Source organism: Hyla sarda, chromosome 6 (assembly GCF_029499605.1).
Source record: "Hyla sarda isolate aHylSar1 chromosome 6, aHylSar1.hap1, whole genome shotgun sequence".
NCBI lineage: Eukaryota > Metazoa > Chordata > Amphibia > Anura > Hylidae > Hyla > Hyla sarda.
The window spans coordinates 136,443,059-136,461,212 of NC_079194.1; the positions used below are offsets into that span (position 1 = coordinate 136,443,059).

The window sequence follows — 18,154 nt, forward strand, 5'->3', positions numbered from 1 at the left end:
ATAATTATCAGCTGCTGAAGTTGAGTTGTTGTTTTCTGTCTGGCAACAGGCTAGCCTCAATCTTTAAGTATTGCCACAACCATCTTTTGCTTATATGAGCCACTAAGTCAGCCGATACCGCCTTGCCAGCGCTGCAGTACCCAGACCCGTGGCCCACTATTGAATAGCGCGCTATTCACACCACGAGGACGCCGGCTTACAGCTGATTGCTGCTCCTTAGGCCGACGGGCTAATAGTGCCCAGCAAAACTTCACTCACCCACCGCTTCATATTGGATGCCGGCTTTCTGCATTACAGAGGACAACATCTCATCATTTGGGACCAACCTACCTTCCCAAACGCCTTCCCGGAGGAAGGTTGGTGGTTGCCCTCGTTCTAGTCCATGCGGGCGCTGATTCATTACAGTCTCCAGGAGTCTGCCACTCCGGAGACGGTAAGCTGCCGTGCAATACGGTGAAGACTGCAAACAAGGTACCGCTCTGAATGTCCAAATATTGTTATCGTTCTTATTCACACTAACCGGCTCTCTGTGAAGTGAAGTGGAAGTTTTAACTGTATCTCTCATCTCATCTGCTACATTTAACAGACACTTTGTATCTACTTTGCTACCAATACAGTACATTGGCTTTATGTGATGAACAATTCTAACCACTGTGGCTGCTAAACTAGATTAGAACTATTATATTGACTTTGGACATTGGCTGCTATCCGATACAAAATATTTTATGAACATTTACATATTTATTTTTATAAGAAGGTTGGCAATCTATATTTTTTTAATTTATTTTTTAATAAGCACATTTTTTCTAATACCTGGGCAAGGGCCCTGCCCAGGTGTTTTAATATCATTTTACTCAATAAATGCACATTATTGTTTAAGTTATATTTTGCAGGTATTTTTATTATAACAATAATCAAGATAGGATTACTTTAGTTATTATTAGTTTCATCTCCATTTATCTCTTACTTTTATTTGTGACCTACCATCTGTCAATTTTTCTATATCTTTTATCTCCATCTTTTTGCTCTTTCCCCTTTTTACTTATTTTTTCTTATTTCACTATCCTTGAGGACTGGTCATATCATTTCTTCATTATATTTTTCTATATATTTCTTGGTCTTGGGGTAATCAGACCTCACCAGTTAACGTCAGGCTAGTCATTGATTGAGCTGCACTGCCCTTGATTTTAATTTACAAATCTGTTTAACTTTCTGGAGCCAGTTGATATATAAAAAAAAGTTTTCCCTGGAATACCCCTTATAATCTCAGGCTAGGGGCACTGAAGATCGGGCAGGGAAGTGTGGGAGGTGCAGGGACTTTATAGAGTAGTATCAGGTGTACAATTATGGGCATATTGGCCCTTTAAATTTCAGAGCTCCGGCACGCGCACCCCCTAAGAGACAGGGGCACGTGTGCCGGAGCTGAGACACAGTGGAGGAGGCAGCAGCAGAGCGTGTTGAGTGACGGGCTGGGACTTGCATGCGGGTGTGAATCCCAGCCCCGCCGGCAGCTGGGGACACAAGGACAATGCGCTTGCGGCTGGTGCGTGCGGCCTGAGTGCGAAGTGTGAAAGTTTACAAAGTTATGTAACACAATCTGTCCAAGAAAAACCTGTTGTGATCTGCCCATAGCGACCAATCACAGCTCAGCTTTTATTTTACCAGAGCTCTTTAAGATATGAAAGCTGAGCTGTGATTGGTTGCTACGGGCAAAATCAGTTAAGTTTTTGTCTTTTTGGACAGATTTATAAATCTAGGACAATATGTAGGTTTAACCTATAATAAGTTGTTTGTCAGCTGCCCATTTGTTGCCTCTTCAGTAACCGATAGAAAAGTGCCCTAGTCTTGGCATATCCTTATGCAGCAAGTGGAACGTTAAAGACTTTTTTTTTACGTTGATCCAGTCTATGACATTTTCAGTCCCTGCAGGATAAACAGCTGCCATAGAATGAGGTCATGTTGGTGATCAGTCTGACAGTGCGATGCCTGTGGAGAGAGGAAGACTCTGTATATCTGTGAAAGTGTCACCTCCGCCCCCTTTATTAATATACAGTGGTCCCTCAAGATACAATATTAATTGATTCCTGGACGACCATTTTATGTTGAAACCATTGTATATTGAAACCATTGTATGTTAAGACAATATCTCTATGGAAACCTGGTAATTGGTTCTAGAGGCACCAAAATGTCATCCAAAAATAGGAAAAAGTGAAGTTTAAAAAAGAAAATAAGTAGATAACTAATACAGATAATAGGGGTGTGAATCGCCAAGAATTTGGCGATACGATTCGAATCGGGATACCAGTGTGGCAATTCGATATATCCCGATATATATCGCGATACCGTCTAGGTGACGATACATCCGGATATATCCCAATTCTGTCTAAAAAACAATGTCTTTTACACTTTTATTAAAACTTTATTTTTATTTAATTTTTTTATACACTTTATTAGTCTTTAAGGAATCATTAGATTCCTCAGACAGATGAAAATAGTTCTATTGAACTTCATTGATCTGTGATCCATTGATAGAGCCTGGTCCAGCCAGGATCTATCAATGACAGAGCCACAGAGAGCAGGGAAGCAGAGGTAAGCCCTCCGCTACCTCCACAGTGGATAGCCCGCCCGTGATTACGCTGCGGGGGGGGGGGGGGGGGCGATCCACCCCACTAGCCCACCAGGGAGCATTCACAGATCCCTTTAGACGCCGCTGTCAGCTTTGACAGCGGCGATCTAAAGGGTTAATAGCCAGCCGCGGCGATCGCCGAATGCTGGCTATTAGCGGCGGCCCCCGGTTACTGAGAACAGCCGGGGGCAGCAGAGTATGGAGCGGGCACGAGTGTGGAGCCCGCTCCATACAGACTGCAGAGCACCGCATGCTGGATATTAGCAGCGGTGATGCATCAGCGGCCCCCGGCTACTGAAATCAGCCGGGGGCCGCAGAGTATGGAGCGGGCACGAGTTGGAGCCCACTCCATACACCCAGAGCGACGCCGCGTCAGATCCGGCTGACAAAATGTGGAACTTGTATCTCCTGATGCCCGGGACATGCTGTTCCGGGCATCAGGAGATACAAATTCCATATCACTAAAAGAATCGATTCAAAAATATTTTGAATCGATTCAGTATCGGCAAGTGAAAAATCGCAATAATCGCGCAAATCGATTTTTTCTTACATCCCTAACAGATAAAGCAAGTTCTGACATATAAAAGTAAGAAAGATCTTCTGGGAGCTGTAATCACTGTCTATGTAGACGACAGTAGCTTCTTCAGGGTCCTGTACAGTACACACAGTGGGGGGGTATGTACGCAGCTTTTTACCCTGGTTTTTTTGTCTGTGATTTGTCGCAATTTTTCCTTTATGTCATTTTTTGTGACAAATGTTTGCGCCAAATGGTTTAGAACAAAATCACTGATTTTACTTTGTTAGTCGTAATTTCTGTTAAAATCATGCCTTGGTATGAAATTCATCATTTGCGACTTTTGTTTTGGTGCATTTTCGGGCGCAATCATGCCCGTTAGGTCGCAAACTTGCAACAAGAAAAAATTGACACAGAAAGTAGCTAAACAACATTACAAGGTAGAACACAGGCCAAACAAAGTGGCTTACCAATGTCTTAGTATGTGGCTGTTTTCAAGTTCACAAACAAAACAAAAACCTTAACCCATGTAAAGAGAAAAAAAAGAGCTTGTTTAAAAGGACCACAAAGCAAAAAAAAAAAAAAAAAAAAATGCTGTTAAGCTAAGGTAAAAAGAAACATTAAGGCTAGGATTCCACTTGGTTTTTTTTCTGGCAGTTTTTGGATATCTGCCACTGCAGTTTTTGAGCCAAAGTCAGAAGTGGATCCATAAGGAATAGGACATATAAAGGAAGGACTTATACTTCTCCTCCCTTATGGATCCACTTCTGACTTTGGCTCAAAAACTGCAGTGGCAGTTTTCCAAAAACTGCCAGAAAAAAAAACAAGTGGAAACTTAGCCTTATTCAAGTCAAACATTTATCAACCCTAGGAACAGATTTTTAAGTTGGAAAAAGGAACTAACTGGGTTAGATTTACGTTTGTGAAGCAGGGAAAAATCCAAGTGGAGAATTAACAAGTTTCAGCTGCTACAACACAGCCAGAAAATGTTGCCTGGAATTCTGGGGCAGGATTCTGCGCATTTTATAGGCACATCAATTGCGCCAAATTTAACAAGTGGTTTGCGACAAATGATAAATCCGGCGCAAAAATGCACCATTTGTCGCAAAAAAACATTCATAAAATCACACATTGCTATACCATTATTGATACATGTCTCTTACTGTCCTAAAAAAGTAACATGGAGCCGCCCTTATTTTGTGTCCAAAGGAGCAGCTAGCCGTGGTACAGGTTGAGTTGCACAGAACATGTAATACCTCCCTGTACTGTAGGGGGCGCTACCAGACAGGAATTCAGTGCATACGCTTCAGTAATACAGGTGTTTTACCAGTGAAATGCCCATTCTGATTGGTCAGTTCTTCCAGCCATTGACATGTTTCACAGATCTGAACTGTCCGTAGCATTGTATGTTGAGTCTGGTTTCCATTTACAATGGTCCAGAAAAGACCATTGTATGTTGAAACTATTGTATGTTGAGCCTATTGTAAGTTGAGGAATCACTACAATTTTTTTCTAGAGAGCAGGCTCCAGGCAGTCCTGTGTAGCTGCACATGGGGCAGACGTTCTCCACCAAGGTGTGTATAAAATATTCATGTTCTTCTGGCCACACTGTTAGTAAGGCAGCCCTGTAACATGCATATTTCATGAGCGCCAGGCATTTACACTCTTGGCAGTATGCCAGCCACATTTATAAGACACTCACCTTGACTTGGTGAATCCTACCAGCTAAAAGATGTGAAATTAGGGGGAGCCACGTCTTCTATTTGTCCTGCTGATGTCTGACTCCATAGCTAGGTGACAACCAGTATGGCTGCAATTATAGCTCTCTTAGGGGTTTTCACCAAACTTTACTAGATTCCTGAACAGCTAAGATACCCTATCATAAAGCACATCATCCTTGCCTCCCATATCAGCATATTTACTAACAGATTTGTCATTTAGGATGCTGGAAATGCTGGTTGACTTGTAGATATTCCATAAAGTGCAGGTAAAAAGTGATGACGTGGTGTTAGTTGCACTCAGGATTCTCTGTATGGGGTTACAGGAGCACTTATCCCACCATGATGGCTTTTTAGAGACAAATGTCAGGGTTTTCTTTCCTGTACAGTAGTGTTTCCCTACCAGTGTGCCTCCAGCTGTTGCAAAACTACAACTTCCAGCATGCCTGGAGTGCCTATGCTGTCTCTAAGTGCAGGGATTTGTAATTTTGTTACACCTGAATGTAGACTGGTTGGAAAAAACTCTACAGGAAACAATGGAACTTGTGTTGTTCGGGAAAAGGGACTAAGCAATCTGACTGTAAAGTCCCTGCCCATACACTGTTCCCCATAGATGACAAGTGTAGCATTGTAAAGCAAGGTTTATACTGTGTTTAGTTCTTCCGTCACAGGTATCTGTTGGCATCTCATTCCCGGTGTTATACTGTGGCAGAGAGCACAGGTGCCATTCATTTCAGTGGCCTGGATTGACTCACCTAGTGACTCCATTTGGGACATATACACTATTTTAACCCCTTAAGGACTGAGCGATTTCACGTTTTTGCATTTTCGTTTTTTCCTCCTTGCCTTTAAAAAATCATAACCCTTTCAATTTTGCACCTAAAAATCTGTATTATGGCTTATTTTTTGAGCCACCAATTCTACTTTACAGTGACAGTCATTTTACCGAAAAATCCATGGCGAAACGGAAAAAAAATTCATTGTGCGTCAAACTTGAAGAAAAAAGGGCATTTTGTAAATTTTGGGGGCTTCCGTTTCTACACAGTCCATTTTTCGGTAAAAATTATACCTTATCTTTATTCTGTAGGTCCATACGATTAAAATGATACCCTACTTGTATAGGTTTGATTTTGTCATACTTCAGAAAAAAATCATAAATACATGCAGGAAAATGTATACGTTTAAAATTGTCATTTTCTGAGCCCTATAACTTTTTTATTTTTCCGTGTTCAGGGCGCTATGAGGGCTAATTTTTTGCACCGTGATCTGAAGTTTTTAGCGGTACCATTTTTGTTCTGAGCAGACTTTTTGTTCACTTTTTATTCACTTTTTTGTGGTATAAAAAGTGATCAAAAATGCACTATTTTGCAATTTGGAATTTCTTTGCTCGTACGCCATTGAACGTGCGGTTTTAAAAGTGGTATATTTTTATAATTCGGACATTTCCACACGTGTTGATACCACATATGTTTATTTTTATTTACACTGTTTTATTTTGTTACTAGGAAATGCCGGGTGATTTAAACTTTTAATTCAGAAGGGAATACCAGAAAGGGTTACCTTTTTTTTTACACTTTTTTTTTTTTTTTTGCGAGCTCATAGCTCCTATAGGGACCTATGAGCTTGCAATGGATGATTGCATACACAGATTGTTGCCATGCCGTTGCATGGCAACAAGCTGTGTAATCGGTGGTTGATTGCTCCAGCCTGTAACTCAGGCATGGAGCAATCAATCGGAGCCCGGACACCGACGGAAGTAGGTAGGGAGCTTCTTCTCTCCGGGTAGCTGATCGGGGCATCGCGATTTTATCGCGATGACCCCGATCAGCCCGACTGAGCAGCCGGGAAGCATTTACTTTAATTTTCGATGCGGTGCTTAGCTTTGAGCGCCGCATCGGAAGGGTTAATAGCGCGTGGCCGAACGATCGCGGCCGCGCGCTATTAGCCGCGGGTCCCGGCTGTGAATAGGCGCCGGGACCATCCCGCTATGACGCGGGGTCCCGCCGGGACCCCGCGTTATAGACAGGGACCGGACTTAGGACGTACTCATACGTCCTAAGTCCTTAAGGGGTTAAGCGGACTGGACAATGCATCTAATCACACTTCTTCTTAAAATAGCGTACACGGCCCGGACAGAGTCACTAGGTGGACGCTATTTTTAGGGAACTCAGAAGTGTGGTTTGATGTGTTGTCCAGTCCTCTTAAAATAGTGTATATGTCCCGAATGGAGTCAAAAGGTAAGTCAGTTTTAGCTATAGAAATGCATGGCATCCTCTGCTCTCTGCCACAGTATATGGCAGCATCCCATTCTCTGCATGATGCGAACGGATACCTGTAACAGGAGCACTAAACGCAGCATGAACCTAGCCTAATTTTTACCTTTGTGCTCCCATATAATACCTTTTACCGCAGCATGGTAGGAATCTACAGCTCTCATCATCCTGCTTCATGAATAGAATGTCAGTAGAATTAATCAGTCATTAGTCAGAGGATAATTCAGTGTGAACATGGGGACTGTAACTACAAAATACTGTGATTCATATGCCAGTCAGGTCATGTTAAATATGGGCTCATAACCCTTTATAGGAAGAAAAAAAAAAAAAAAAGGATGCAGTAGGGATGGGAAAACATTTATTTAAAATACATTTTTAATAAAGTGTGTGTGTGTGTTTCACTTTTTTTTCTCTTTTTTTTTTTTTTTTTTAATTTTTTAGGTAGTACTACTACTCCCAGCATGGAACAGACTGTTCCATGAGGGGAGCAGTAGTACCTGTACTAATAGACATATTGCCCAATGCGATCGTCCATAATATAGCAGAGATGCGGAGCGGCTCTATACAGCGCTCGCATCTCTGCTCTGTACTCCGGCCGGCCGTGATGTGAATAGAACGTCACTCATTCATATTTTCCGCCCAGAGTGGTGATTGGCCGGATAGTTGCAGCCAATCACAGCTTATCGCAGCCAATCACAGCGGTAAATATGATTATTAGCAGTGATGTTATATTCATATCACTGGCCGGAGAATAGTGCAGAGATGCGGAGCGCAGGAGAAAGCCGCTCCACATCTTTTCGGATAATAGATAGGACGATCGCATCGGGTGTCAGGAGTGACATCCGCTGTGATCTGTCCTTAACTGCAAGTACTACTACTCCCAACATGAAGCACACTCTGCTCCATGCTGGGAGCTGTAGTACCTGCATTAATAGACAGATTGTTGCGATCTGTCTATTAATGCAGGTACTACAGCTCCCAGCATGAAGCCGAGTGTGCTCCATGTTGGGAGTAGTAGTACTTGCAGTTAAGGAAAGATCACAGCTGATGTCACTCCTGACACCCGCTGTGATCCTCCAGTATAATGTATAGATTCGGGCGGCCGGCAGCTCTTCTATGGTCCCCTGCACTGACTATATATACACATATTCATATTTCCCACAGAGACTGGAACCCTCTGGCCAATCACAGCTCTCTGCAGGAAATATGAATAGGTGTATCTATATGGCAGTGCAGGGGACCATAGAAGAGCGGCCAGCCGCATCTATAAATTATACATAAGGATCGCAAAGGACCTGGGCAATCTGTCAATTAGTACAGGTACTACTACTCCCATCATGGAACAGTGTGTTCTATGCTGGGAGTAGTAGTACTACCTAAAAAAATTTAATTTAAAATTAAGAATAAAAAGTGAAAAACACACACACACACACTACATTTTTATTATTGTTGGCTACATTTTAATGACCTGCCTGCCCACATAAATTAATCCATGTCTAAAAATTATTAAAAATGTTATAAAAAAGATAAATTTCATTAAATACTATTTTTTTCCATCACTACTGTATCTTTTTTTTTTTATGTACCCTATGAAATTTTATTAAAAAAGGTATCTCCATCACTTTTTTGGATCGCTAAAGTCCCAAAAAGAATAAAAACCGCCTGCAAAAACGCCAAAGTTAAAACCCACATGGCGTTTTTCTTGGCATTTTTTTTACTCCCATAGGCTTCTGGGAGAAAAACGCCACGATTTCAGGGAAAAAAACACTATAAGCTCAACGTGCTGCGATTTTGCAAAACCACCAAGGAGCTGAAAAAGAGTGAAAAAACACCAAAAGAATAAAAAAAATACGCCAAACTGAAAAACGCAAAGTGGAAAAAGAATTTTGCGTTTTTTCATTGATTTACAGCTAACACCTGGCCGCAGCGTTTTTTGGCCGAAAAAACACCATGCGGCAGAATTGGCGTTTTTCTTGATATTTTCCCCCAAAACAATACAAGTGGAATTCCAGCCTTAGTGTTTGTGTGAGAATTTTGTTGGTAAGTTAGGTCATGGATATCACCAGGGGAGATTTATCAAAACCTTTGGAAAAGCAAAGTTGTCCAGTTGCATAAAGCAACCAATCAGATTGCTCCTTTCATTTTGATAGACCTTGTTAATAATGTAAGAAGCAAGCTGATTGGTTGCTATGGGAAACTGGGCAACTTTGCCTCTCCATAGGTTTTGATAAATCTTCCCCACCATCTCTTGGATTAAGATGGTTGGCACTTAAAGAAATTCCAATCCAACACAGTGGACTAGGTTCATAACTGCATGGGGAAGCACTGCACAGTACAGTGTAAAGAAGTTGAAAATAAAGATCCGGGTCATCGAGCTTCCAACTAACACATACCCAGATTGAACATTTTCCTCAGGTTGGCTTAGATTGTGCCAAACTTTGGTGCATCTTGGTGCAGTGTGGCACATGTAAGACATATTTATCATGTGCTTTAGGCACTGATTGCACTTCCTGTTGGGGGCTGGTTGTATTGGGATGGGGGATGTGATAGATTTAAGGCTAGGTCCACACTGTATTTCACCTCTTGTTAGACTTATACATTGGCATTCTGCTGAAAATGGGATGCTGATGTACAGTATATGTGTAATGGACGGCAGCGGGATGTTGATGGATACGTCTAATGACAGGCAAAACTCAGTGTGGGCCTAGCCTTAAATTACTGCAAATTCATCAAACAGCTTGAGCCATAGGATACATTTGCCTCATCCTGGATTCAGCTTTAGGCCTTATTTTGGTCAGTCTGATTATCAAAACCAGGAGTGGGTACAAATCTTTCGATTATACTTTTTCTGTGTTGGTTCTAGTTGGTTTAAAATTTTGGTCAGCAGTAACACTCTTGACCAAAATGAAGCCCAAAATACTGCGTGTGAAACCAGCTTCAGGGTAGATTCACACATGAAAGAGTGTTGCAGTTGCCCATAGCAACCAGAGTGCTCTCCCATAGTTTTCACTGACATTTAGTATCGCCACGCTCTGTAATGACCTGAACTATAACAATATTTAATTATTTAAATAATTAATTGCCAAAAATTATTAAAAAAAAAAAAAAAAGATCAAAAACTCATATGTACATACGACTTTTTGATCTCTTTTTTTAATAATTTTTGGCAATTCATTATTTTCATAATTAAATATTGTTATAGTTCAGGTCATTACGGAGCGTGGCGATACCAAATATGTATAGGTTTAATTAAATTATTTCATGTTTAACACTAAAATGTATTTTATATGTGATGGGGGAGGGATTTTTTTTTACAATTTATTAAACATAATTTTTTAACTAGTCCCATTAGGGGCCTTTTACAAGTTTTTTACTTAATTTTTTCTGGCATTTGACGAGATCAAAAATGCAATTCTACGCAAATTTTATGCAATTTACCGTACGGGATAAATAATGTTATATTTTATAGTTCGGACAATTACGCACGCTTTTGGTAAGTCAGTGTTTGTAAGTAAAAAACCCAATATTTCATACAAATGAAATCTCCCTACCCACCCCTCTGCAGATATGCACAATTAATGTGACCAAGAAAAAAGAAAATAGTATCACCACAGTCCTACAAAGAAAAGAAAAGACCAAGCAAGACCATTCTAGAACTAAAAAAGTACAAAGTCTGACAAAGAGAAGAACAGTGCCAGGTGCAATTCAAAGTATTCAGGTGCTTAATAGTGCTGACAATATATCAAACCTTATTACTTCTGGGACTGCCTCCCAAGGCCCCCTTACTTGTTCATATTTGGAGTCTTCATAAAATTTAAAATAACATAATTAAACAAATACTGATGCAAAATACTGCCATGTGTAATCAGTTTAAGGCTAGGTTCATACATCGTTAGTGCACCCGTTTGTCGTATCCATCAGAATCCCGCCGAAAACAGGATGCCAATTTTTATAGTGTTACCAGAAGCAGCGGACAACATTGATTTCAAAGACCGTACAAAGTTACCTAGTTAGGGACTGGCTGCTGCGCTTTTGTGTCTGGTTAAAATTGTGCATACGTCTCAAACTGAGTCAATATGTGACCCCATTCGTTTGTTGAAATCAATAGGGTCCGCTACTCCCATTACCCGTTCGGCGGGATGCCGAAGGATACAACGAACAGGAGCACTAACAGTATGAACCTAGCCTAAGGCTAGGTTTTCATTTGTATTTAGGCCCTGTTTGGGGCCTCCGTCACAGATTCTATTTCGCAGTGAAGAAATTAAGCCAGCTGATGTCTCTGGCGCAAATGTGAACAAAGCATTAGACAATTTATGCTGTCTAGCTTTTAACCAGCATTGATAAATCTAGGCCACTGTGTCCCTTACCGATCAGACCTTGCGCCTTCTACCCAGCACCTCAACCACCTCCTCTACTCAGGCTCATGCCTGAAATCCACGTGATTCTGCTTCCAAAGCTTATGCAGCTAGAATTTTTCCAAAAGGGATTTGCAGATCTGCATTTGGGGGAAAAAATGGTATAGATTTCAAGCAGAAACTTCATCTGGAAGTCAGGATGCAGATTAGTCCAAAACCATGGCAAAATACAGAGTGACAATTCACATGAGAACGCCAATGATATGCCCTCAGATTTGTAATAGGGATATGTGATGGAATACGTGATGGGTTTTTCAACGGAAAGTCTGTCATGTGCGTCGGGCCTAAAGGAGGGCTCCCAGGTTGCTCTTATGAACCTAAATGACTTAGGGCACAGACTGCTTTGCACTGAGCAAGTGACATCTTCTCCCCTCACTTCTAGCCCAGTCCTCTGCCAGGGTTTTTTCTTTGCTGAACATACTTTAATGGCACAAATATTATGCATGGTATTAAACATTGTGTATGGTGATGGTTGTTTTGTTGGTGGATTGCTGCTAGTTGTATGCATGCTGTTTGTGTGCATTGCTACTGGTTGAATTTTAAGTATGTGTGTTTTGCTGCTAGTTGTTTATAGGTGTGCGCTGCTTCTGGTTTTGTATGATGCTGATTGTGTGTGTTGGGCTCGGTTTTTTGTATGTGTTGCTGCTGGTTATGTAAATGTCGATGATCTTTTGCTGCTGGTTGTGTGTGTGTGTGTGTTACTGCTTTTTCTGTGTATATATATGTCCAAAGGAAAGCAGTACTCCTATTATATGTGCCGGTTTGCAGGCTACAGAGTCCTGGTCAGGGGCTCCACAATATCAAGAAAACAAAAACAGCAGTACTCCATTTGAGATTAATTAGTGTCATATATATATATATATATATATATATATATATATAAACTGTGTGTTTTGTTGCTGGTTGTGTATGTGTGTGCATGTTAATTATGTGTTGGGGCTGGCTGGTTTTATGTATTTGTATGCGTGTGTGTTGCTGCTCATTGTGTATATGTGTGTGTTGCTGCTGATTGTGTTTGTGCTGCTGTTGGTTGTGTTTGTGCTGCTGTTAGTTGTGTGTGTAAATGTTTGTGAATTGCTGGCTGTGTTTGTATTGAATGCATTGAAGCAATTTTTCTGCATTTGATCTGTTTTTCTCGCAATGATGACGAAATTAATGTTTTACAGCAAATGGCTTTAAAATATTGCAGTTTTTGCTGCCATTTTGCCAAAATCATACATTAAAAATGCAGAAAAAATACACAGTGTGAACAAAGCCTGATATTGATTGCGTACATATGGCTGTGGTTTGGGGCTGGTTGTATATGTGTGTACAATGCTGCTGGTTTTGTGCTTGTGTTTATTGATGTTGGGTGTGTGTGTGTTACTGTCAGTTGTTTGTGTATGTGTATATGCACATTTGTTGCTGCTGGTTGTGTGTGCCTTGTTGACTGCGTACATGTGTGTAGTTGATGTGTATTTGTGTGCATTTGTGTGTGCGTGGTTGCTGCTTGTATATGTGTGTGTGTGCATTGATGCTGGTTGTGAATGTGTGTGCGTGGCTGCTGGATGTGTGTGCTCTAGGGATCTGTGCAGGGTACGTGGGAGGTTTATTTTTCGTTCCTTTTTGGATGCCTCATTACTGCATAGATCGGAGAGGAGGCAGCGATAGTCAGAGAGGTAGGATCCCTCCATCCTTCTGTGTGTTCTTCCTGCATCTAGGCGATGTGCTTTCCACCTGTCCTGGCATCCAGACAGCCCTGACCCCCCAGCATGTGCCCTGCATACTATGCATGTATGACGTTGGGGGGAGAGAGATGTCTGCACAGAGGGGACATGCTGTGTGTGTGGCACTGGCACTTGTGGGGGAGTCTCTTGTCTTTTAACTCATTTACTGCCTTAAAACTGCACCTCAAGACTACACAGCTTTATATATGATATGCCAGACTGTGCCATTTATGGGATATGTGATTGTATGTATATATCAGGACATTCCAGACTTTGCCATTGCATGTGATTGTATTGATAGGTTAGGTTATGCCAGCCTGTAATATCTTATAGAATATCTATTTCATGCAAGGCTGTGCCATAGTATGTGATATGGTTGCATATGTGATATGTCAGGTGCAGCTTTCGTATGGGATTGTATCATATAGGATGTGTATGATATGCCAGGCTGTGCCATAGTACAAGATATGCTTTTATGTATGATGTGCCAGGCAGTGCCATCGTATGGGATTGCTTTTAGAATATGTTAAGATATACCAGCTTTTTGAGTGCGTCACTGTATGTCACATATGTTACAATATTCCAGCCCGTCCTATAATTGTATGTATGATATTCTGAATATGTGTTTGCATGTATGATATATTAAGATATGGAACCCTGTGCCATGGTCTTTATAGGTGTATGTGTGTTTCATACATTAAATGATTTGTATTAATGAGGTGGGGGCATTTTCATATAACAACGGGTGCATAAATGTGTACTGGGATGCTACTTTCTGCCAGTTTGTATGTGTGGGTACTGTAGCATATCAGTGGGTAGTCATAAGATATATGTGCGGCAGCAGGTTGAGTGGGTGTAGAGATACATTATATGGTGTCATATATGTATGAAAATGCCAGAGAACACATATTCTGATTATATCCAATGATGGTGGTCAGAATTATATTCTACCACTGTAATAAGGGACCTGAGGTAACTGTGTATTAGGCTGGGTTCTTACAATGTTTTTACAGTTATGCAATACAGTTCCTGTATCAGGTTTTTGATAAAAAAACGGATTCCTCAAAACCTGACTAAACTGTATCAAAACGTGTGTACAAATTTTATTCCGTATACGGTTTGAAAAATGATGTCCGGTTGCATCCGTTTTTTTTTCCAGAAAAAAACGCATACTTTTTTAACTTTTCACTCCATTATGAATAAAGTTTCACTTGTTTGATTGAAATTCCAAGAAAAAAAACTGTGCAAAGTAAAAAACCGTATGGTGAAAACTGGATGAAACTGTACGCACATACGGTTCTGTACGGTTCCCCATAGACCACCATTTAAAAAAAAAAAAACATACGGTTTCTATCAGTTTTTTCACCCGGACATAAAACTGTAGGAGACTACGGTTTTGGGTACGGGATAAAAACCGGATTAAACCGTAAATGATACAAAACATACACATCCGGATGCATCTTTTGGCATATGGTTTCATGGTTTGTAATACGGTTCCATATGTTTTTTACACTAAAACCGTATACAGGAACCGTTTTGCAAAAACGTGCTGTGAATGCAGCCGTAGGCTATGGTTTTGGGTATGGGAAAAAAACTGAAGAACTGTACAGGATGCAAAACGGACACAACCGGATACATCTTTTGGCATACGGTTTTCAATGGAGAGTCAATGCATACGGTTTTCAATACAGTTCCATAATATTTTTAAATTGAAAAGGTATACGAGAACTGTATTACAAAAACTTGGTGTGCACCCAGCCTTACAGGCCATGTCTGATCCAGAAACCCCACTTAAGAGAAAGAAAAAGACAAACCAACGAAGCCAGACCATTGGGTGCTGAACTAGAGCAATCCCATATTTCTATGCACCACCAATATTTACCAATATATCATGATATAAATCTTATAGTCACCATATATATTTTTCTTTTAATGTGCAGAGAATCATGTATATGCCTTCACCAATTTCACAATAAAATCATGGCTTTGTCCAAGCTGAAGCACAGACATGGACAAAGACCAGTAAGTGAGGGTGGGCTAGCACTCCTCTGTGCTCTCTCCTGTCTGATAGTACTCCTCTGTGCTCTCTCCTGTCTGAAAGCACTCCTCTTTGCTCTCTCCTGTCTGAAAGCACTCCTCTTTGCTCTCTCCTGTCCGACAGCACTCCTCTGTGCTCTCTCCGATCTGATAGTACTCCTCTGTGCTCTCTTCTGTCTGATGGTCCTCTGTGCTCTCTCGTGTCTGATAGGACTCCTCTGTGCTCTCTCCTGTCTGATAGGACTCCTCTGTGCTCTCTCCTGTCTGATAGGACTCCTCTGTTATCTCTCCTGTCTGATAGGACTCCTCTGTGCTCTCTCCTGTCTGATAGGACTCCTCTGTGTTTTCTCCTGTCTGATAGCACTCCTCTGTGCTCTCTCCTGTCTGATAGCACTCCTCTGTACTCTCTCCTGTCTGATAGTACTCATCTGTGCTCTCTCCTGTCTTATATTACTCATCAGTGCGCTTTCCTGTTTTATAGCACTCCTCTGTGCTCCCCCCTGTCTGATAGGACTCCTCTTTGCTCTCCCCTGTCTGATAGTACTCCTCTGTGCTCTCTCCTGTCTGATATTACTCCTCTGTGCTCTCTCCTGCCTGATAGGACTCCTCTGTGCTCTCTCCTGTCTGATAGCACTCCTCTGTGCTCTCTCCAGTCTGATAGCACTCCTCTGTGCTCTCTCCTGTCTGATAGTACTCTTCTTTGCTCTCTCCTGTCTTATAGTACTCCTCTGTGCTCTCTCCTGTCTGATATCACTCCTCTGTGCTCTCTCCTGTCTGATAATGCTTTTCTGTTCTCTCTCCTGTCTGATAGTACTTTTCTGTGCTCTCTCTTGTCTAACAGCACTCCTCTGTGCTCTCTCCTGTCTGATAGTACTCCTCTGTGCTCTCTCCTGTCTGAAAGAACTCCTCTGTGCTCTCTCCTGTCTGACAGCACTCCTCTGTGCTCTCTCCGATCTGATAGTACTCCTCTGTGCTCTCTCCTGTCTGAAAGAACTCCTCTTTGCTCTCTCCTGTCCGACAGCACTCCTCTGTGCTCTCTCCGATCTGATAGTACTCCTCTGTGCTCTCTTCTGTCTGATGGTCCTCTGTGCTCTTTCGTGTCTGATAGGACTCCTCTGTGCTCTCTCCTGTCTGATAGGACTCCTCTGTGCTCTCTCCTGTCTGATAGGACTCCTCTGTTATCTCTCCTGTCTGATAGGACTCCTCTGTGCTCTCTCCTGTCTGATAGGACTCCTCTGTGTTTTCTCCTGTCTGATAGCACTCCTCTGTGCTCTCTCCTGTCTGATAGCACTCCTCTGTACTCTCTCCTGTCTGATAGTACTCATCTGTGCTCTCTCCTGTCTTATATTACTCATCAGTGCGCTTTCCTGTTTTATAGCACTCCTCTGTGCTCCCCCCTGTCTGATAGGACTCCTCTTTGCTCTCCCCTGTCTGATAGTACTCCTCTGTGCTCTCTCTTGTCTGATATTACTCCTCTGTGCTCTCTCCTGCCTGATAGGACTCCTCTGTGCTCTCTCCAGTCTGATAGCACTCCTCTGTGCTCTCTCCTGTCTGATAGTACTCTTCTTTGCTCTCTCCTGTCTTATAGTACTCCTCTGTGCTCTCTCCTGTCTGATATCACTCCTCTGTGCTCTCTCCTGTCTGATAATGCTTTTCTGTTCTCTCTCCTGTCTGATAGTACTTTTCTGTGCTCTCTCTTGTCTAACAGCACTCCTCTGTGCTCTCTCCTGTCTGATAGTACTCCTCTGTGCCCTCTCCTGTCTGAAAGAACTCCTCTGTGCTCTCTCCTGTCTGACAGCACTCCTCTGTGCTCTCTCCGATCTGATAGTACTCCTCTGTGCTCTCTCCTGTCTGAAAGAACTCCTCTGTGCTCTCTCCTGTCTGACAGCACTCCTCTGTGCTCTCTCCGATCTGATAGTACTCCTCTGTGCTCTCTTCTGTCTGATGGTCCTCTGTGCTCTCTCGTGTCTGATAGGACTGCTCTCTGCTCTCTCCTGTCTGATAGTGCTCCTCTGTGCTCTCTCCTGTCTGATAGGACTCCTCTGTGCTCTCTCCTGTCTGATAGGACTCCTCTGTGCTCTCTCCTGTCTGATAGGACTCCTCTGTTCTCTCTCCTGTCTGATAGGACTCCTCTGTGCTCTCTCCTGTCTGATAGGACTCCTCTGTGTTTTCTCCTGTCTGATAGCACTCCTCTGTGCTCTCTTCTGTCTGATAGCACTCCTCTGTACTCTCTCCTGTCTGACAGTACTCATCTGTGCTCTCTCCTGTCTTATATTACTCCTCAGTGCGCTTTCCTGTTTTATAGCACTCCTCTGTGCTTTCCCCTGTCTGATAGGACTCCTCTTTGCTCTCCCCTGTCTGATAGTACTCCTCTGTGCTCTCTCCTGTCTGATAGTACTCCTCTGTGCTCTCTCCTGCCTGATAGGACTCCTCTGTGCTCTCTCCTGTCTGATAGCACTCCTCTGTGCTCTCTCCAGTCTGATAGCACTCCTCTGTGCTCTCTCCTGTCTGATAGTACTCTTCTTTGCTCTCTCCTGTCTGATAGTACTCCTCTGTGCTCTCTCCTATCTGATAGCACTCCTCTGTGCTGTCTCCTGTCTGATAGTACTTTTCTGTTCTCTGTCCTGTCTGATAGTACTTTTCTGTGCTCTCTCCTGTCAGATAGTACTTCTCTGTGCTCTCTACTGTCTGATAGTACTCCTCTTTGCTCTCTCCTGTCTGATGGCACACCTCTGTGCTCTATCCTGTCTGATAGTACTCTTCTTTGCTCTCTCCTGTCTGATAGTACTCTTCTGTGCTCTCTACTGTCTGATAGCACTCCTCTGTGCTCTATCCTGTCTGATAGTACTCCTTTGTGCTCTCTTT

At 42.2% G+C, this 18,154-nt stretch overlaps 1 protein-coding gene across 4 annotated transcripts in view; it reads left to right on the forward strand.

Annotated features, from left to right (window-relative positions):
* The window catches only part of DOCK3 (dedicator of cytokinesis 3), a 258,008-nt gene that overhangs the window by 111,602 nt on the left and 128,252 nt on the right, over positions 1-18,154 (forward strand). Inside the window, exon 1 of one of the 4 annotated variants that reach the window (XM_056525157.1) lies at positions 13,061-13,204. The exons of the other annotated variants lie outside the window; for them this stretch is intronic. The gene's annotated coding sequence lies outside the window, so the exon portion shown is untranslated. Of the gene's footprint in view, positions 1-13,060; positions 13,205-18,154 lie in introns of those variants that run through there. 4 annotated transcript variants of the gene reach the window in all.